We start from the raw sequence: 23,390 nt of genomic DNA, 5'->3' as shown, positions 1-23,390 counted from the left end.
TTAAGATATTGCCCTACATTTTCTTCTATGAGTCTTATGGTTTTAGCTCTAATGTTTAGGTCTTTGATCCATTTTGAGTTAATTTTTGTATAAAGTGTGGGATAGGAGTCTCTTTTTACTTTTTGGAAATTGGTATCCAGTTCTCCAAACACAATTTATTGAAGAGGCTGCTCTGTCCCAGTTGCTTTGGCTTGACTGCCTTATCAAAGATCAATTGTCCATCAATGCGAGAGTGTATTTCTGAACACCAAATTTGATTCCATTTGTTGATATACCTATCCTCATGCCAGTACCATGCTGTTATGAATATTGTAGCTTTATAATATATTTTAATGTCAGGTACTGTAAGACACCCCACTTTGTTCCTCTTTCTCAAGATATTTTTGGCTATTCAGGGCACCTTGTCCTTCCAAATATATTTGGTTATTGGTTTTTTCTATTTCTGCAAAGTTATTGGGATTTTAATTGGTATGGCATTGAATCTATAAATCAGTTTAGGTAGAATTGACACATTAATTATATTTAATCTTCCAATCCATGAAAATGGTATGTTCTTTTGTTTTTAAGGTCCTGTTCAATTTCTCTTAGCATTTTCTTGTAGTTTTCTCTATATAGGTCTTTTGTGGCATTTATTAAGTTCTTTCCTAAATGCTTGATTCTTTTTATTGTTATTGTAAATGGAATTTTCTTCTTGATTTCTTCCTCTTGTTGTACATTACTTATATGAACACTAAAGATTTTTGTGTTTTGACCTTGTAGCCTGCCACTTGCTGTGTTCAATGATTAGTTCTAGTACTTTTCTGTATACTTTTCTGGATTGTCTACATATAGGATCCTGTCATCTGCAAAGAGTGAAAGTTTTACATCTTTCTCTCCAATTTGGATGCCTTTTATTTCTTTTCTTTCCTAATTGCTCTAGCTAGAACTTTCAGCACAATGTTGAATAACAATGGTTACAGTAGGCATTGTTCCTGCTCATAGAGGGAACGCTTTCAGTCTTCCCCATTGAGTATGAGGTTAGCTGTGGGTTTTTCATAAATTGCCTTTACAGTATTGAAAAATTCCCTTCAGCTCCTATCCAGTGTAGTGTTTTCATCAAAAAGCTATGTTGAATGTTGTCAAATGCCTTTTCTGCATCAACCAATCTTCAATTTTCTTGGAGATTTTGAGCAAGATTGGTACTAATTCTTTCTTGAAGGCTCGGTAGAATTCACATGTGAAGCAATTTGGCCCTGGGCTTTTCTTTTTTCAGAGCTTTCATTTTTTAATTCATTTTTATTGGTATATATTCACATACCATGCAGTCACACTAAGCATGCATTCAGTTGTTTATAGTACCATTGTATAGTTGTGCATTCATCACCAAAATTAATTTTTGACATTTTCATTACCACACACACAAAAATAATCAGAAAAATTAAAGTGAAAAAGAACAATTAAAGTGAAAAAGAACACTGGGTGCCTCTTCCCCCCCCCCCATTTTTCTACTTATCCATCCATAAACCAGACAAAGGGGAGTGTGGTCCATATGGCTTTCCCAATCACATTGTCATCCCTCACAAGCTATATTCAAGATTCATGGGTTCTGGGTTGTAGTTTGATAGTTTCAGGTATTTACTGCTAGCTATTCCAATTCATTAGAACCTAAAAAGGGTTGTCTATATTGTGTGTAAGAGTGTCCACCAGAGTGACCTCTCAGATCCTTTTGGAATCTCTCTACTACTGAAGCTTATTGTATTTCCTTTCACATCCCCCTTTTGATCAAGAAGATATTCTCCATCCCATGATGCTGGGTCTAGATTCCTCCCTGGGAGTCATATTCCATGTTGCCAGGGAGATTTACTGTCCCCTGGGGAGGGCAGTGATTTCACCTGCCAAGTTGTCTTATCTAGAGAGAGAGGGCCACATCTGAACAACAAAGAAGCATTTGGGAGTAGGCTCTTAGGCACAACCATAGGCAGGCCTAGCTTCTCCTTTGCAGCAACAGTCTTGCCAAGGGCAAGTCCCGTGGTAGAGGGCTCAGCCCATCAAACCCTCAGGCCCCTATGTCTGTGCACACATCAGCAGCCATCGAGGAGGGGAAACCCAACACCCCTGCATTCTCTACCAGCTCCTCAAGGGTTTTTTTTTTTCAGTGCTTTTTGATGACAGACTCAATCTCTTTACTTCTGATTGATTTGTTGAGGTCGTCTATCTCTTCTTGAGTCAATGTTGGTTGTTTATGCTTTTCTAGGAAGTTGTCCATTTTGTCTAAATTGTCTAGTTTATTAGCATATAGTTTCTCACAGTATCTTCTCATTATCTCCTTTATTTCTGTATGGTCATTAGTTATGCCCCCTATAGCATTTCTGATTGCATTTATTTGCATCAGCTCTCTCTCTCTCTCTCTCTCTCTCTCTTATCCTAATTAGGGGTCCATCAATTTTATTTATCTTCTCAAAGAACCAACTTCTGGTTTTGTTGAGTCTATCTATTGTTTTCCTCTTCTCAATTTCATTTATTTCTGTTCTAATCTTTGCTATTTCTTTTTTCTGTTTGCTCTGACATTAGTTTGCTCTTCTTTCTATAGTTCCTCCAGGAGAACAGTTAATTCCTCAGTTTTTGCTCACTCTTTTATTAAAATATAGACATTTGGGGCAATAAATTTCCCTCTCAGTACCACCTTTGCTGCATCCCATAAGTTTTTTTCTGTTGTGATTATTCACATACTGCACAATTATCCAAAGATCGAAAGTGTACAATCAAGTGCCCCCAGTACCATCATACAGCTGTGTATCTACCACCACAATTATTTTCAATTTTTAGAACATTTTCATTACTCTAGAAAAGAAATAAAGACAAAAAAGGAAACTCAAATCCTCCCATATCCCTAACCACCCCCTTCATTGTTGACTCATAGTATTGACATAGCACATTTGTTACTGCTTATGAAAGTTAAAATACTTCTAACTGTAGTATATAGTTTGCAATAGGTATATATTTTTTCCTATATGCCCCTCTATTATTAACTTCTAGTTGTAGTGTCATGCATTTGTTCTGCTTCATGAAAGAAATTTCTAATATTTCTACAGTTAATCTCAGTCATTGCCCATCACAAAGTTTGCTGTTTTATACATTCCCATCTTTTAAATTCTAACTTTTCCTTCTGGTGATATATGTGACTATGAGCTTCCCCTTTCCATGACATTCACACACCATTCAGCACTGTTAGTTATTCTAACAATGTGCTACTCTCACCTCTGTTCATTTACAAACATTTAAGTTCACCCTAGTTGAACATTCTGCTCATTATAAGCAAGTGGTCCCCATTCTTTAGCCTTGTTCTATATCCTCATAACTTATATTTCATGTCTAAGAGTTTACATATTATAATTAGTTCCTATCAGTGAGACCCTGCAATATTTGTTGGTACATGTCTGGCTTATTTCACTCTGTATATTGTCCTCAAGATTTTGTCATCAACCCATTTTTAAGGTGGTTTTGTTCACACCCCATACATTCCATCCTAAGTAAACAGTCAATGGTTCCCTGTATAGTCACATATTTATGCATTCACCACCCTCACCACTATCTATAAGGACATCTACATTTTTCCACAAAGCAGGAAGAAGGGTCAAAGAAGGTAGTGAGACAAAAGGAAAAGGAAAAAGAGAAAAAACAAAAAAAAAAGACAACTAGGAAGCAACTAAAGGAAAGATAACCTTAAACTACAGTAGAATAAAGAGTCAGACAACATTACCAATGCCAAGAGTCCCACACCCCTCCCTTATGTCCCTGTCTTATGTGCATTTAGCTTTGGTGTATTGCCTTCATTACATTAAAGGAAGCATAATGAAATGATTCTGTTAATCATAGTCTCTGGTTTGCATTTATTGTATTTTTCCCTCAATGCTTTCCTATTTTTTAACACCTTGCAAGATGGACATTCATTTGTTCTCCCTCAAGAAAAAACATATTTGTACATTTTTTCGCAATTGTTGAACACTCTAGGTTTCACTGAGTTATACAGTTCCAGTCTTTACCTTTCTTATTTTCTTCTGGTGTCCCACATGCTCCTTTCTTCTTTCAACCATATTCATAGTTATCTTTGTTCAGTGCACTTACATTGTTGTGCTGCCATCACCCAAAATTGTGTTCCAAACCTCTCACTCCTGTCTTTTCCACTATCTGTAGTGCTCCCCTTAGTATTTCCTGTAGAGCAGGTATTTTATTCACAAACTCTGTCATTGTTTGTTTGTCAGAGAATATTTTAAACTCTCCCTCATATTTGAAGGACAGTTTTGCCTGTTATAGGAATCTTGGTTGGCAGTTTTTCTCTTTCAGTATCTTACATATATCACCCCACTTCCCTCTTGCCTCCATGGTTTCTGCACATGGTCTTATTATGCTTCCTTTGTATGTGATGGATTGCTTTTCTCTTGCTGCTTTCAGGATTCTCTCTTTGTCTTTGATGTTTGATAATCTGATTATTATGTGTCTTGGCATAGGCCTATTCAGATCTATTCTGTTTGAGTACACTGTGTTTCTTGGATCTGTAATTTTATGTCTTTCATAAGAGATGGGAAGTTTTCATCAATTATTTCCTCTGTTATTGCTTCTGCCCCTTTTCCCTTCTCTTCTCCTTCTGGGACACCCATGACATGTACATTCCTGCATTTAATTTTGTCTTTACATTCCCAGAGATGTTGCTCATATTTTTCCATTCTTTTCTCTATCTGTTCTTTTGTGTGTAGGCTTTCAGTTGCCTTGTTCTCCAGTTCCCAAGTGTTTTCTTCTGCCTCTTGAGGACTTGTGTTTTATGTCTCCATTCTGTCTTTCATCTCTTGTGTTGTGCCTTTCATTTCCATAAATTCTGTTGGTTGTTTTTTGAACTTTTTATTTCTACCTTATGTACTCCCAGTGTTTTCATTATATGCTTCATCTCTTTTGCCATATCTTACCTACGTTTTTTTAATTGATTTAATATTAGTTGTTTAAATTCCTTTATCTCAGTTGAAGTGTTAGTTTGCTCCTTTGACTGGGCCATAACTTCATTTTTCTTAGTGTATGTTGTAGTTTTCTTTTACCTAGACATCTGGCCTCCTTGGCCACCCCAATCAGGTTTTCCCAGACTAGAACAGGCTCAGATCCCAGAAGGAAGAAATATTCAGTATCCAGTTTCCCTGATGGTGTGTCTTAGAGGATTGACATGCCTGTGCTTTTCTGCCCAGCAGGTGGTGCCTGTCAGCCTGTCACTCCAGACTGGTGTAAGGAGGTGTGGCCCATGGCTGTTTTCCCACAGGCTCTGTGCTCTGGTTCTGAATGGAAGGCAGGTAGTAGAGCTGGGCCCCACCTCCTTCCTCTTAGGGAAGAAATGCCCCCTATAGAGAATCCATTTCCATATAAATAGATTCTTTGTTTCTCTGACTCTGCTATCTCCACCCGTCTGGGTCAGAGTGCTGCAAGTTTCAAATGGCTGAGGCTTTCTCTATTGCAGAGCACTGCGAGGTGAAGACAGTTGAGGCTTTCTCCACTGAGCTGCCCAGGTTGAGAGAGAGACTAAGGGACAGAAAGCACCCTTTCAGGGTCATTCTACAGCCCCCAGATTCACCTGTCAGCCAGAGACAGCACCTGGTCCTTTGGGCTCCCTGTCCCAAGACAAATACATCCCCTGACTCTCCAAGGTCAGTCATCACAAAAAGCCTCCTTCTGCTTGTTGGGGATTCATAGTTTGTATTGATTGTTTAACAGTAAAACCTGTTGGAGCTGGGCTGAGGTATATTCATTTATTCAGAGAGTGCTTCTCTCTATCACAGTGAGGCTTTGCAGTTCAGGCTGCCATGAGGGAGGGGCTCTCAACTTGGGCCTGAGGTTTCATTTACAGATTTTATGCTGTAATCTCAGACATTTCTCCCAATCCAGATTGTTTCACAACATGTAGACAGTCATGGTCATCTTGCAGCAGTTATTCCAGTTCTTTTACTTGTTCCTGGTTATTTATTAGTTGCTCTGGGTGGACTAACTTCCACTCCTCTGTATGCCACCATCTTCTCCCTCCTGCATCTCATAAGTTTTGATATGTTGTGTTTTCATTGTCATTTGCCTTGAGGTATTTTCTAATTTCTCTTATGATTTCTTCCTTTACACACTGGTTTTCTAAGAATGTGTTCCTTAGCCTACATATATTTGTGAATTTTTGAATCTTCTGCATGTTATTTATTTCCAACTTCTTCCCATTATGATCTGAGAAAATGTTTTGTATTATAACAATGTTTTTAAATTTGTTGAAACTTGCTTTGTGACCAACATGTGGTCTATCCTAGAGAAAGTTCCATGAGCACTTGAGAAAAGTTTGTATCCTGCTCTCGTGGGTGCAGTGTTCTATAAATGTCTGTCAATTCCAGTTCATTTATTGTACAATTCAACATTTCCATTTCCTTATTGATCTTCTGTCTAGGTGTTCTGTCCATTGACAAAAGTGGTGTATTGAAATCTCCCATTACTATTGTACAGGTATCTACTTCTCCTTTCAGTGTTCTCAGTGTCCACCTCATGAATTTGGGGGCACTCTGGCTTGGTGCATAAATATTCATGATTGTTATGTTTTCTTGATGAATTGAGCCTTTTATTAATATATACTGTCCTTCTTTGTCTCTTTTAACTGTTTTACTTTTGAAGTTTAATTAGTGTTGTATTTATATAGCTAATACCAGTTATTTCTGGTTGCTCTTTGCATGAAATATCTTTTTCCAGCCTTGCACTTTCAGCCTATTTTTGTCCTTGTGTCTAACGTGAGTTTCTTGTAGACAGCATATAGGTGGATCCTGTTTGAAAATCCATTCTGACATTCTGGGTCTTTTTATTGGGGAGTTTAATCCATTAACATTTAGTGTTATTACTGTAAGGGCAGTAATTTCTTCCACCATTTTGTCTTTTGGATTTTATATCTCAAGTCTTATTTTTCCTCTCTCCCCTTTACCCTTCCTGACAACCTTCATTTCTACATTCTTCTCCAAACCTCTCTCTTCCTGTCTTTTCCTATCAGCCTGTAGCACTCCCTTTAGTCTTTCTTATAGCACTGGCCTCTTATACACAAACTCTCTCAGTGTCTGTTTGCCCAAAAATATTTTAATCTCTCCCTCATTTTTGAAGGACAGTTTTACCCAATATAGAATTTTTGGTTGATAGCACTTCTCTTTCATTATTATGAATATATCATACCACTCTCTTTTCATCTTCATGGTTTTTGCAGAGAAATATGTAGATAGTTTTATCGAGCATCCCTTGAATGAGGTGTATTGCTTTTCTCTTGCTGCTTTCAGAATTTCCTCTTTGTATTTGACATTGTACAATGTGATCAGTAAGTGTTTTCAAGTAAGTCTATTGGGATCTATTAGTTTGGCATATGCTGTACTTCTTGAATCCTTTAATTTCTGTCTTTCATAAGAGTTGGGAAATTTCCAGTGAATATTTCTTCTATTATTCTTTCTGCACATTTTCCCTTCTCTTCTCCTTCTGAGATACCCATAACATATATATTCATATGCTTCATGTCACTCAGTTCCCTAAGACCCTGCTTATATTTTTCCCTTCTTTCCATCATTTGTTCTTTCATTTTTATGAATTCAAATCCCTTTTCTTCCAATTCACTGATCCTTTATTCTGCCTCTTCAAATGCACTGTTGTATCCCTCCATTGTGTTTTTCATATCCTCCATATGCCCTTCATTCCTATAAGTTCTTCCATTTGTTTTTCTTCTTTATGGTCATCCAGTGTCTTCCTTATATCCTTCACTTCTTTTGCCATATCTTCCCTCAATTCTTTGAGTGGATCTTTGAATTGACTTAGGATATTTCTTTGAACATCCTTAATTAGTTCCTTCCTCAGTTCATTGAATTGATTTAATATTAGTTGTCTCAACTCCTGTATCTCAGTTAACTATTAGATGTTCCTTTGGCTGGTCAATATTTTTGTGTTTCCTAGTATGGCTCATTATCTTAAGCTGTCTAGGCTTCTGATTTTCTTGATTAATTTATTCTGGAGCTCATTTTCACTTTTTTACCTAGGGTTTTCTTGTTGGTTGTCTTTGTTCTCTAACCTTTGGTGTTCAGTTCAACATATTCCAGACCTCTAACTTAGATTCTATTTAGTTGATCAGAGTTTTTCACTTCTTGTTTTTCTGTTTATTGCCCTGCCTCTATGTAGCCTTTTTTGGGGGGAGGATCTCCTCAGATATGGTCAATGTCTGTCAGGATTTCCCAGATCAGAGATGTCCAGGTCTCAGGAGTTTCCTTGGGTGTGAGACCCTCCTGTGAGGCCTTTAGTTTCTGTGCTTTTCCTATCTTGTTCAACAGGCGGCACCTGACAGCCTGCAGTTTCCCTACCAATGTAAGTAGGTGCAGTGCCTTTAGTTCTCTGCAGACTCTGAGCCTGTCAGGGGCATGGCTGACTGAAGCTGGTTTTTGAATTACAGCCCCTGGTGTATGAGTTCTTTGAAAGAGGGCTGCCAATTGAGCTGGACCATACCCCCTTTTCTTGGGGAGTTATGCCTTTTGGGGAATTGTCTCTCCTGCTAGGTTGATTGCTTTGTCTGCCAGATCTATTTCAGCTCTCCATTTCCTGTTTTCAGGGGCCAGTTGCAAATATCTAAGGCTTTCTGTAAAGAGCTACTTAGAATAGTTATTTTAAAAAGAAAGAAGGAAAAAATAAAAAGACAAAAAATCCCTTTTTGAGGCATTTCCCCTGTGTCAATATGGATTATTTAAAAATGTTCACTTTAATATTTTGTCTCTTTCACCTGGATAGTTACCATCCAACAGCTTTAGTTCTTCCCTTGCCAGGGTGCTATTGAAGTGTAAAAAGGTAAGGAGTCACTGAGCAATAAGGAAAAGGGACAAAATGTAGAACAAAATGAGTATTTTTGGAGCCACAGAATGAGTGCCCACTTCTATGCACCCCCCTTTCCAGAGCCTAGCCCTTCACTAATACTCTGGACACCCCAAAATCCAAAAGCTAATCAATTTGTTAATTAGTTCTGCAGTTGAGCCTGGTTTGAGCCCTCCTTCTAGCTCCCAGCAGATTGTTAATTCCCCTCAGGTAGCCAACTGCAGGTTTCTCCAATAGCTTTATTCTGCCCTTGCCTGGGAACTACTGAAGTAAAAAGGTAAGGAGTTAGAGAATAGAGTAAAGGGGACAAAATGTAGGAAAAGAAATCAAGCCTTTTGGCAGCCACAGAATTGGTGTCCTCTTCTATTTGCCTCCCCTTTCCAGAGCCTAGCACTTCTCTAACACCCCAGACACCTGCAACTCCAAAATGTAATTAAATAATTTGTTAATTAATTCTACAGTTGAGGCTGGGTTGATCCCTCTTTCTTGCTTCCAGCAGATTGGTGTTTTTTCCCTTCAGGGAGCCATCTGTGAAACAGTCCATGGGGTCTGGGTGGGGAAGGTCACCAGACTCCTGGTTGGAGGAACTTACAAATTTTGCTGCAACCTCAGCTGTTCCACTCACTCCAGGCTAGTGTACAATATGTGGTTAGTCACTAGAGACACTGAGACCCCAAATTCTCTTTGAAAATTGAAAAACTTGTCACATTGAACTTATATTTCAGAGGTTTAGAACTGAGTGACTACTGCATATGTTCTTCAGTTTTTCACAGTCCACACCATTTGCTGATATATTACACTTGATGTGATTCACTCATTTATGTTACTTTCTTGACTGGTTTAGGAATCTGAGTTTGCAACCCATAATATGAGCATCAGAGTCTCTTCCAATCCTAAGACTCATTGCTTTTAAAAAGAAGACCTTAGCCAAATGCCTTAATCCAAAGACATTTCTAATGGTGGGGATTCCAGGCAATATAGCCAACAATTAAAATGTTTCTTGGAAAGGGAGCCTTCTCAGGGCAAGGTAAATCATATGATGCTGGAGAAACCACCAGGAAGAGTTGTGTGCTGCAGCTGGCACATACCTCCTCATTAGGACCATTGTTCATACCTCTTCCCATCTCCATGTTGGGAATATTAAAATGCTCTTGCATGTGGGAGAACAAATGAATGTTTCAACATCATAGTTTGAAATCTACAATGGTGGGAGCATTTACACCACAGGAATTAACAAACTATACATATCATGGCTTTATTTTTCTGAGAACCAGTTGTTAAACATTCAACAACATATCATTGACCAGATATGATCTAATGGCCAATATAAATGAGAGCAATATTGAATACCTACTATGTACATAATTCTTAACATGGACTCTTCATACACTTAAAGCAACCCTATGAGATGGGTACTTTTATTATCACCATATAACTGTCAATGGTTACAGAGGTAATATGTGGCAGAACTCAAATTGAAACATTGTCTACTTGATACTAGATCCTTAGCTCTTAAATGCTACACTAGCTGAGTGGGAGAATCCACATTATTACTGTCTTCACCATGTATAATGAAAAGTTTTAAGTTCTAGGCCCTGCCTAGGGGATCATGGAGAATGAGCAAAGTTGAGATGGAAGATCATGAATTGTGAGCATCAGATTAGATAATGGATATAATAATGTATCATCACTTGTTGACGTGGGCCCCCTCCCCTTAATCTATAACAGGACGGTCCCCTCCCCCTCAACTGGCAACAACTGCACCATAAAAAATGTTGTGTAAGCATTAAACCCTGAGAAGAAGGAAGTGAAACTGTACCATTTTAGGGAGTGAAACTTGCGGTTGTACGCATTAGCCAAGCATAACCGTTATAACAATCAACAATTGCACCGTTTCCAAGTGAAACTTTTTGTAACCAAGTGAAACTTTTTGTAAGATTTCTAAATGCCAACCTTGCTAAATTGTCTTTTGTAACCAATAGCTAACTGCCAACTCTGCTTCTGTTAAAATAGCTTGCTTGCGTTTCCAGGATGTGGTTTCTGCCTATAAAAGGCACCAGCACACACAGGTCGGGGCTGCTTACTGAACTCCCTGCATGGAGTGACAGTAAGCAGTCATTGGCCAGCTAATAAAAGCTCTTTAAATTCTGGTCGGCTGTCTCGTACTTTAACTCATGGGCACCGTAACATTTGGAGGCCCCAGCGAGATATCCTCGGCATTTGCCGAGGCTCATAGGTCGAGATAAGGTCTGACTACCAGCCCTCCCCCAGGGGGCGTGTGCTGAAAGACGTTCCTCAGCCCCAGCGGAGAACCGGGTGGTCAAGCCTCAAAATTCAAAAATCCGCCTCTAGAGCCATCTGGACGTGGGCCCACAATGGTAAGAGATCTCTAATCTGGTCTGGTGGGGTACCCTTTTAGGGTCTTTAGGAGGGCTGGATGCAGCCATAACTCCAAGACCCAGCCTTGGACCACGACGGTGGCCAGTGGCTTAGGTTCAGTTTGTGTTTTGGTTCGGCATCGGTCTCTTGGTGGGAGACCTAGTCTCTGTTTTGTGTTTTATTGTTGGTGTATTTGTTTTGTCACCTGTCAGTCACGTTATGGGTCAGTCTCCATCTTCTTTCGCTTGCTCTTCACTGCAATGCTTCTTAAAAAATTTCCAGGACTTTCGGCAACAAGCTGCAGGATCGGGAGCCATAGTCAACCCAGGAACTCTCCAGACCCTCTGCGAGCTTGAATGGCCAACTTTTCCAGACTCTAATTGGCCACCCAACCAGCAACCTGTACAATTAAAAAAATCAAAACCCCTCTTTTTCTCAAAACCCCAAGGACTAATCTCTTTGTTGGAGTCCGTTTTCTTTACCCATCAGCCCACATGGGATGACTGCCAACAACTTCTGCAGACCCTTTTCACGTCAGAGGAGAGAAAGAATCCGTGCCCAGGGATGAAAATTAGTCATGGGGCCAGATGGTCTGCCAACCATGGAAGTAGACCGCCTCGAGGTTGTTTTTCCTTTCACCCGACGCCGGTGGGACCCTAACACGAATCAAGGTAAGGAGGCTCTCGAAGAGTACCGCCAGACTCTAATGGGGGCTCTCCAAGCAGCAGCACAGAGGCCTACAAATATGTCCAAAGTAACTGAGGTGACTCAGGGGGCCACTGAGTCCCCCGCCGCTTTTCTAGAACGCCTCCAGGAGGCTTACCAATTATACACCCCCATAGATCCAGAGGCACCAGAAAACAGATGAGCAATTAATATTGCCTTTGTCGCCCAGTCAGCCCCAGATATAAGGAAAAATATGTTACAAAAGTTGGAAGGTTTTAAGGAAAACGTGCTGAGCAAGTTGGTGGAGGTTGCTCAACGAGTCTTCAATAATGGGGAAAGTTCCGAAGACTTAAAAAAAAAAAAAAAAGAGGCACAGCTTTGCGTTTCACAAGCCTCTTATCTTGGGTAAAATATAACTGAAGGAAAGAGAACATTGTCTAATAAACACATTCAAGCCATCCTCCAAATTCCAGCACCCTAGACAAAGCAGCAAGTCTGGGAGTTTTTAGGAGCGGTCGGGTATTGCCAGCTATGAATTCTTGGGGTTGCCGAAATAGCCCGCCCTCTTTATGCCAGTACCGGGGGGGGGGAAGGATGCAGAGCTAACTTGAACTGATAAGGAGGAAGGAGCCTTCCAGACTCTTAAAAAGGCACTTACTCAAGCCTTAGCACTCTCAGATCTCAGAAAACCATTCCAGCTGCGTGTAGCTGAGGCGCAAGGGACAGCACTTAAAGCCATGGAAACGGGTCATGGCTTATCTTTCAAAGCACCTTGATCTGGTTGCGGCAGGTTGGCCTAACTGCCTCCCAGCCATTGCGGCCACCGCCCTGCTAGTTAAAAAAGCCTCTAAACTCACCTTTGGGCAAGAACTGCAAATCACCGCCCCCCACATGGTCAAAACCCTCCTCAAAAGCCCCCCGGACAGGTGGCTCTCTAACACAAAAATTACTTGATACCAAGTCCTTCTCCTTGACTGACGGGAGCAGTTTCATTCAAGACGGGATTCGAGTCACTGAAGCAGCAGTAATAACAGCCTCTAAAGTACATCTACACAAAAAGCTAAGCTAATAGCCCTCACCCAAACTCTCTGAGGGGCCAAGGAAAAATGCCTCAGAAATACCAGAGCTTTTAACAGCCCTTTGGCTTCCCAGAGCAGTACACCCAAAGCCAAGGGAAATGCGTTTGCTGACCAAACGGCCAAAAAGTGGCCCTAAAACCAGTGGGGCCCCTTCAAGTCTTGCCCCTCCTACCACCCCGGGTGCTAAAAGCTGCTCCAACTTACTCAAACTCTGACGTCCATCTAGGTCAAGAACTCCAAGCTAAAAATGATCCAAAGGGGTGAGAAGTCCTCCCCAACTCTAGAATCCTCCTACCAGAGGCACTGAAAAGAGACTTAATTTTACAAATGCATCAAAGTACACACCTGGGAGGGACAAAACTAGCTGAATTTCTAAGAACTGACTTTTACATACCTAAGCTTTTTCAAGTAGCAAAAGAGGTAAGCAGGAAATATCATGTCTGCACTCAAGTCAACCCAAGTCATGTAAGTACCCCTGCTACCCCAGGTAACCGCCTAAGAGGTCAGCTCCCAGGAGAACAATGGGAAATAGATTTCACGGAACTGTCTCCTGGACCAGGGGAATACAAATACTTACTTGTGCTGGTGAACACCTTCTCAGGATGGATTGAGGCCTACCCAACTCGGTCAGAGTCAGCCCAGGTAGTAGCAAAAAATTATTAGCTGAAATTATCCCCCAGTTTGGCCTACTGGTAGCAATGGGGTCTGACAATGGTCCGGCTTTTATAGCCCAAGTTACCCAAAACTTGGTAAAGGCTTTAAGAATCAAATGGAAATTACACTGCATATACAGACCACAAAGCTCAGGGCAGGTAGAAAGAATGAATCGGATGCTTAAGGAAACCCTCACCAAACTTAAATTAAAGACGCAGAAGCTGGGTGAGCCTCCTTCCGTTTGCCTTACTTAAAGCTAGGTGTAACCCTTATGTAAAAGGTATTACTCCATATGAAGCCATGTTTGGCAGGCCACCCCTGCTCCTCCCCAAGTTAGGGGAGGAGAAGCTCGCCTCTCTGTCTAACTCTAAACTTCTCAAGTCCCTACAGGCCTTACACTATGCCGTCTGCACCCACCGCCCGAAACCTGACACCGTGGAAAAAGAAACCCCTACTGCTGAACCTGGTGATCAATACCAGCTGCCGAAAACCCCCACCAAGCCACTAATTATACGTGGCAGTTAACTTGCACCATTGATGGAACACTGGTTAGCCAGGTCAGCACCCCTAGCAGCCCTAAATTTGTTTTTAACCTATGTAATCTCTTTAGAAAAACCTGAATGTTGCCAAAAGGGAGGGAGGGGGAACCACCAGAGGTGTCAGGCTACGGCTGTGGTGAGTTACCCCTAGAGCAAGAGCTGTGGCACTCACACTATTGTCCCTGGGGCACTACCCCTAAGCTTATTTTAGGTAACTTTCAAGGACAAGAAACTATGCATTCTCACCCATGTCCTTCCCCAGGTATATTACTACTCTGGCGAGGGAGGTAGGGAGCACCTCGGGCTAACTAACCTCAAACAAGTCAAGCAAAAAGGACCAATATTAGTGCCAGTGCTCCTCGGGCTTGGGGTGGCCAGGGCAGCCACAGTAGGAACCACAGCACTTGTCACAGGGGAGCAAAATTTTAAAAGCCTTTGTGCTCAAATTGACCAGGATCTAAAAACCTTAGAAGACAGTGTTACTAAATTTAAAAAGTCCTTAAGCTCTTTAGCAAAAGTAATGCTCCAGAATCGGAGGGAGCTCAACCTTGTATTCTTAAAACAGGGAGGGCTTTGTTTAGCCTTAGGTGAAGCATGCTGTTTTTATACTAACCATTCAGGTGTAATTAAAGAAAGTTTAAGCCAACTCCAAAAGACACTACAAGATAGAGAAGAGCAAAAGAAAAAGGAGGCAAATTGGTTTAAAAGTATATTTTCTCAATCTCCATGGTTAACTACCTTAATATCAGCAATTGCCAGACCCCTGGCTCTTCTCATGTTAGCCTTAATCATAGGCCCCTGTGTTATAAACAGTTTAGTTAAATTTGTCCAACGGCGTATTCAAAGTGTAAAACTCATGATTTTGTAGTCTCAATATCAACACTTACCCTCAAAAGAAACAATGATTTGATTCTCCCTAAAAAACAGTGGGGAATGAAGTGGGCCCCCTCCCCTTAATCTGTAACAGGAGGGTCCCCTCCCCCTCAACTGGCAACAACTGCACCATAAAAAATGTTGTGTAAGCATTAAGCCCTGAGAAGAAGGAAGTGAAACTGTACCATTTTAGGGAATGAAACTTGCGGTTGTACGCATTAGCCAAGCATAACCATTATAACAATCAACAATTGCACCACTTCCAAGTGAAACCTTTTGTAACCAAGTGAAACTTTTTGTAAGATTTCTAAATGCCAACCTTGCTAAATTGTCTTTTGTAACCAATAGCTAACTGCCAACTCTGCTTCTGTTAAAATAGCTTGCTTGCATTTCCAGGATGTGGTATCTGCCTATATAAGGCACCAGCACACACAGATCAGGGCTGCTTACTGAACTCCCTGCGCAGAGTGACAGTGAGCAGTCGCCGGCTGGCTAATAAAGGCTCTTTAAATTCTGTTTGGCTGTCTCGTACTTTAACTCACGGGCACTGTAACACTTGTAAGAGGTCATTATCACCCTAAGTAGAAGCAATGTGGCCCACCCAGGCCAAATTTGTGTCAGACAACCCTGAGGGTCCACAAAGTCTTGGAGACCTTCAAGCAATTTTCTGTTTGACTTTTCTTTGTGTTTTGTTTTATTTTACTTGTGAAGCTTAGAGGAAATTGCTGGTGTGCTTGCAATAATGTACCCAGACTAACAATATACCAAGTTTTCTTACATTTGGCTTGAGTTACAGCAAGTCAGTACAATGCTGCAAGCTATCTCAAGCTAATCATAATCCCAATGGCTTGCAATCATGTCCCTGTTTAACAAAAATGGGAAATGAGTTATTACTTTAAAAACATGGAGGAGAGGGTGGGGCAAGATGGCAGAATGGTGAGGTGTGGGTTTTAGTTACTCCTCCTGGGCAGTTGGTAGAAAGCCAGGAACTGCATAGACTGGACACTGCAGAGCAATTTGACTTTTGACATACTTCATACAACACTCATGAATGCGTGGAACAGCTGAGATCAGCAAAATCTGTAAGTTCTTGTGGACAGGGAGTGTGTGCCCCTCCCTGCCAGGAAGTGCCCCATGGGAGGAGGGGCTGTCAGTGCTGGGAACCAGAAGGGAGAACTGCAGTTGCAGCTCTGATTGAAAACTCAGTCTTCTGATCAAAAACTCCAACCATAGACAGACTGAAACCAGACACTGGAGAATCTGGGAGCAGTCAGCCCAGCAGAGAAGAGATAGGGCTAGCAAAAAGAGAAAAAAAAAACAAAAATATAAACAGAGATTTTGGATTTCAAGTGAACATAATACAGAGAAGGGCAGGGCTCAAACAGAATCAGGCACCTATGCAAATCCAAGGGTTAAGAACAATTGTACAAAAAGCTGGTTTCTCTGCTTTCTTGATTGTTCCTTAATCACCCTCAACTCCTTGTCTTTTAGCATTTCAATAGCCCACCCATGAGATCTGCAAGGACTGTAAACAGTCCATACTGGATCCTTCATTTTCTTTTTCTTTTCCTTTTTCTTTTTTTTTTTTTTATCTTTTTCTCTTTTTCTAAAACAAGTATTCTAAGAATCCCATTACAGAAAGCAATTTGGACCCAGGCAAGAGCAGAGCTAAGATAGCTCTGAGAGACAAAGCAATAAATCTAGTGGCAGAGAAAATTCACTAAACAACATAATTTCCCAAAAAAGGGGGAAGGTGGGCCACCTCCAGTGGTAGACTTTCCTTTGGGAACTCATATCCCAGGGGCTGGAACACAGAAACCAGCTTCAGTCACCCATGCCCCTGACAGGGTCAGGGTCACCCAGAGAATTAAAGGCCCCATACCTCCATACACTAGTGGGGTACTGTGGGCTGGCAAGTATAAGAGAAGCATAGACTCTCAAAGCCCCACAGGAGGGTCTCATTCTGAAGGAAACTCCATACACTCCTCTTGAGACCTGGGCCTCTCTGGACTGGGAAAAACTGACTGGGATTGAACATATCTGAGGAGTCCATCACAAAAGAAGGCTACATAGAGGCAGGGAAAGAAGCAGAAAAACAAGAGGTGAAAAACTCTGATCAACTAAATGGAATCTAAGTTAAAAGTCTAGAATAGGCTGAACTGAACACCAAGGGTTAGAGAACAAAGTCAACCAACAAGAAAATCCTAGGTAAAAGAGTAAAAACAAGCTTCAGAATAAACTAATCAAGAAAGTCAGATGCCTAGACTGCTTAAGATAATGAACCATACTAGGAAACATGAAAATATAGACTGACCAGAGGAGCAAACTAATAGTTCAAATGAGATACAAGAAATGAAGCAATTATTGCTAAATCAATTCAATGAACTGAGGAAGAACTAATTAGAGACATTCAAACAAAGCTAACTCAATTCAAAAATAAAGTCAATGAACTGAGGGGAGACATAGCAAAAGAGATGGAGGATATAAGGAGGAAACAAGATGACCATAAAAAAGAATTCATAAACTTGAAAAAGGAAATGACAAAACTTATGGGAATGAAGGGCATAACAGAGAAGATTGAAAAGACAATGGAGGGCTACAACAGTAGATTTGAACAAGCAGAAGAAAGGATCAGTGAATTGGAAGACCAGACATCTTAATTCACACACATGAAAGAAGAGGTGGTGAAAAGAATGGAAAAATATGAGCAGCATCTTAGGGAGCTGAGTGAAAACATGAAATGCACAAATATACATTTTATGGGTGTCCCAGAGTGAGAAGAGAGGGGAAGATGGGCAGAAAGAATAATAGAAGAAATAATCACTGAAAATTTCCCAAATTTTTGAAAGACAGAAAATTAGAGATTCAAGAAGTGCAGCACACCACAAACAGACTAGATCCCAATAGACATACTCCAAGACACTTACTAATCATATTGTCCAATGTCAAAGACAAAGAGAGAATTCTTAAAACAGCAAGAGAAAAGCATTCCATCCCATACAAGAGAAGCTCAATAAAACTGTGCAGATGTCTCCACAGAAAGCATGGAGGCAAGAAGACAGTGGTATGATATATTAAAGATAGTGAAAGAGGAAAACTGCCAACCAAGAATTCTATATCTGGCAAAATTGTCCTTCAAAAATGAGGGAGAGATTAAAATATTTCCAGAAAAACAGGCACTGAAGGTGTTTGAGAAAAAGAGTCCGGTTCTACAAGAAATACTAAAGGGAGTGCTATGGCCGATAGGAAGACAGGGGAAAGAGGTATGGAGAAGAGTGTAGAAATGAAGATTATCAGGAAGGGTAAAAAGAGAGAGAGGAAAAAATAAGACATGACATATAAAATCCAAAAGACAAAATGATAGAATAAAGTACTGCCCTTACAGTAATAATGCTAAATGTTAATGGAATCAACTCCCCAATAAAAAGACACAGAATGGCAGAATGGATTAAAAAACAGGACCCAACTGTATGCTGTCTACAGGAAGCTCACATTAGACAGAAGGACAAAAATAAGCTGAAAGTGAAAGGCTGGAAAAAGATATGTCATGCAAATAGCAACCAGAAATAAGCGGGAGTAGATATATAAATATCAGACAAAGTACACTTCAACAGTAAAACAATTAAAAGAGACAAAGAAGGACAGTATGTATAATGAAAGTGTTAATTCATCAAGGAAACATAACAATCACATATATTTATGCACCAAGCCAGAATGCCCCAAAATTCATGAGGCAAACACTGAGAAAACTGAAAGAAGTAGATAACGCCACAATAATAGTTGGAGACTTCAATACACTGCTCTCATCAATGGATAGAACATCTAGACAGAGGAGAAACAAGGAAACAGGGATGTTGAATTGTATGATAAATGAACTAGAGTTGACAGGCATTTATAGAACACTACACCCCAAAAGAGCAGGCTACATGTTTTTCTCAGGTTCTCCTGAAACATTCTCTAGGATAGACCACATGCTGGGTCACAAACCAAGTCTTCAACAAACTTAAAAATATTGATATTATAAAAACACTATCTCAGATCATAATGGAATGAAGCTGGAAATAAATAACAGGCAGAAGATTGGAAAATGCAGAAATATATGGAGACTAAGGAACACATTCTTAGAAAACCAGTGTGTAAAGGAAGAAATTACAAGAGAAATTAGTAAATACTTCAAAGCAAATGACAATGAAAACACAACATATCAAAACTTATGGGATGCAGCAAAGGCAGTGCTGAGAGGGAAATTTATTGCCCTAAATGCCTACATTAAAAGAGAAAAGAGAGCAAAATTGAAGAATTAATTGTACACCTGGAGGACCTAGAGAAAGAACAGCAAATAAACCCCAAAGCAAACAGAAGGAAAGAAATAACAAAGATTAGAGCAGAAATAGATGCAACTGAGAACAGGAAAACAATAGAGAGAAACAACAAAACCAGAAACTGGCTCTTTGAGAAAATCAACTAAATTGATGGAACTCTAGCTAGGCTAACAAAAAAAAGTGGATAAAATAAAGGCAATCAGAAATGGGAAAGGAAACATAACTACTGGCCCTGCAGAAATAAAGGAAGTAATGACAAGATACTATGAGAAACTATATGCTAATAAACTGGACAACTTACATGAAATGGAAAACTTCTTAGAAAAGCAAACAGCCAACATTGACCCAAGAAGAAATAATGATCTCATCAAACCAATAAAAAGCAAATGGATTGTGTCAGTCATCAAAATGTTCCCCAAAAAGAAAAGCCCAGGACCAGATGGCTTCACATATGAATTCTGCCAACCATTCAAGAAAGAATTAATACCAACCCTGCTCAAACTCTTCAAAAAATTGAAGAGGAGTGAAAGCTACCTAGCTCATTCTATGATGCCAACATCACCCTAACATCAAAATCAGACAAAGATACTACAAAAAAAGAAAATTATACACCAATCTCTTTAAAGAATATAGATGCAAAAATCCTCAACAAAATATTTTGCAAATCAATTCCAGCAACACATTGAAAGAATTATACACCACAACCAAGTAGGATTTATTCCAGGTATGCAAGACTGGTTCCACATAAGAAAATCAAATGATGTAATACACCACATCAATCAATCAAAGCAGAAGAACCACATGATCTTCTCAATTGATGCAGAAAAGGCATTTGACAAAATTCAACATCCTTTCTAGATGGAAACACTTCAAAGGATAGTAATAGAAGGGAACTTTCTCAATATGATAAAGGCAATATATGAAAACCCCACAGCTGACATCATACTCAATGGGGAGAGACTGAAAACTTTCCCTCTAAGATCTGGAACAAGACAGGGATGTGCATTGTCACCACTGTTATTCAACATTGTCCTGGAAGTTCTAGCTAGAGCTATTCAGCAAAAAAAAGAAATAAAAGGCATCCAAATTGGAGAAGAAGTAAAATTTTCACTCTTTGCAGATGACATGATCCTGTATGTAGACAATCCAGAAAAATCTACAGCAAAGCTATTAGAACTAATCAATGAATACAGTAACTTGGCAGGCTACAATATCAACACACAAAAATCTGTAGCATTCTTATACACAAGTAATGTGCAACAAGAGGAAGAAATAAAAAAAATTCCATTTACAGTAGCAACCAAAAGAATCAAGTATTTAGGAATAAACTTCAAGAAGGCCACAAGAGACCCATACAAAGAAAACTACAAGAAACTGCTAAAAGAAATCACACAGGACCTAAAAAAATGGAACATAGTGTTCATTGATTGGATGACTAAATATAAATAAGATTTAAACTCTACTTAAGCTGATTTATAGATTCAATGAAATACCAATTAAAGTCCCAAAAACTTTGCAAAAATAGTAAAACCAATAACCAAATTTATTTGGAATGGCAAGTTGCCCCAAATAGCCAAAAATATCTCGAGAAAGAGGAACAAAGTGGGACTTCTCACACTACCTGACTTTTAAGCATATTTTACAAATCTACATTGCTCAAAACAGTGTAGTACTGGCATAAAGACAGAGATATCAACAAATGGAATCAAATTGAGTGTTGAGAAATAGACTCTCGTATCTACCGACAATTGATCTTTGATAAGGCACTCAAGCCAAAGCAACTGGGACAGAGCAGCCTCTTCAATAAATAGTGTTTGGAGAACTGGATATCCATTTCCAAAAGAATGACAGAAGACTCCTATCTTACACCCTATACAAAAATCAACTGTAATTGGATTAAAGACCTAAACATAAGCACTAAGACCATAAGACTCTTAGAAGAAAGGGTAGAGCAATATCTTAAAGATTTTGTGATAGGAGGTGGCTTCCCAGACCTTACACCCAAAGTGCAAGCAACCAAAGAACAAACAGAAAAATGGGATCTCCTCAAAATCAAATACTTTTGTACATCAAAGGACTTTGTTAAAAAAAAAAAGTAAAAAGGCAGCCTACACAATTGGAGACAATATTTGGAAGCCACATATCAGATAAGAGTTTAATACCCTGAGATATAAAGCAATCCTACAACTCAACAACAGAAAGACATACAACCCAATTAAAAAATGGGCAAAAGACCTGGACTGACACTTTTCTGAAGAGGAAATACAAATGACTCAAAAACATATGAAAAAACTGCTCAACTTCACTGGCTATTAGGGAAATGCAAATCAAAACCACAATGAGATATCATCTCACACCAGATTGGCCATTATCCAAAAAACAGAAAATTACAAGTGCTAGAGAGGATGTGGATAAACAGGCACACTTATTCATTGCTGGTGAGAATGTAAAATGGTGCAACCAAAATGGAAGACAGTGTGAAGGTTCCTCAGAAAGCTAGTATAGATCTGCCATATGGCCCACCTATTCCATTGCTAGGTATATACTCAAAAGAACTGAAAGTTAAGATACAAATGAACATTTGTAAACTGATTTTTATTGTGACATTATTTACAATTGCCAAGAGATGGAAGCAGCCCAAATGTCTATCAATGGACCAGTGGATAAACTAACTGTGGTATATACACATGATGGAATACTATGCAGCTGTAAGAGAGAACAAAGGCATGGAACATATAATAATGTGGATGAACCTTGAGAACTTTATGTTGAGTGATGTTAGCCAGAAACAAAAGGGCAAATATTGTATGGTCTCACTAATATGATCTAACATTAGTGAGCAAACTTTAAGAGTTAAAAGCTGATAACACAGGCTACTAGAATATAGAAAGAGGGTAGAGATCAGGCATTTGATGCTGAAGGACTACAGAATCTTCTGCAGGATTGATTGTATAGATCCAGAAATAGATAGCATAATACTGTGTGATGCAGAGGAGGCTCTAACATGGCAGCATAGAGAGGAGTGGAAGCCAAGTAGTCCCCCTGGAACAACTAAAAAAAACAAAAACAACTATTAAATGATCTGGAATAACTGTGGGGGGACAAATGTGACCATCCACTCATCATACACCAACCTGAATTGGAGGAATGCCCAAGATCACAGCATAAAATCTGTAAGTAAAAACTGTGGATCTGGACTTCCAGAAGATGGAGATTAGGAGAGACAGGACAAAAATTACCTCCATGAAAAATACTAGATAAAAGCCAGAAAGTCACCCAGAACACCAGCTCCAGTGATTCACCAGCTGGACAAGGTCTGCTAAATCCACAAGGACTGTGCACTTGGTGAAACTGGGAGTCTGCATTCTGAAATGAGTAAGCCTGCTGAATATCTGGCAGCCACACTGCAGTGTGGGGAAACTGTGGGTTGGCATTTGGAGTCAGACTAGTTCTTTTTAAAAACCCAAAAGTGGCTGTGGATATGGCAGCAAGAACCACACAGGGAAGCATGGCAGGAACCCTGTCTGCACAACCTGTGAGTATGCCTCAATATCTGGCATGGACAATAGTCTTTCACACACCCACAGCTAATTGTCCCAGAGCTAGGAAGGCAGAGCAGTGTGAAAAGGGGGAAATTAACATGCCTCATTCAGCCATCCTTTCAGTAGGCTGGGAACACACCTACATGGCCCAGCAGCCCAGAACTTCACTTAAGGGCTGGTGCACACTTGTGACATAGCACAACCTTCCCTCAGCAGGGGCCCCAGAAGGGCATGGCTTGGAAAAGGGACCCACTTGGAAATCCCAAGGACCATATGCCAATACCAAGGACTTGTGGGTCATTGGTAGAGACAATCTGTGGTGAGACTGAACTGAAGGTTTAGACTCTTGGAACAGCCCTAAATCTCCAGAAACACCTGGGAGGTTTGATTATTAAAGCTGCCCTTGCTCCCTAACCACTCAGACACACACCCCAAATTCAGGGCAGACAGCACCAACTACACATGTAATAC

This window comes from Choloepus didactylus, chromosome X (genome assembly GCF_015220235.1).
Source record: "Choloepus didactylus isolate mChoDid1 chromosome X, mChoDid1.pri, whole genome shotgun sequence".
NCBI lineage: Eukaryota > Metazoa > Chordata > Mammalia > Pilosa > Megalonychidae > Choloepus > Choloepus didactylus.
The sequence above is the reverse complement of the archived record's forward strand: the minus strand, read 5'-3'. Positions refer to the sequence as shown.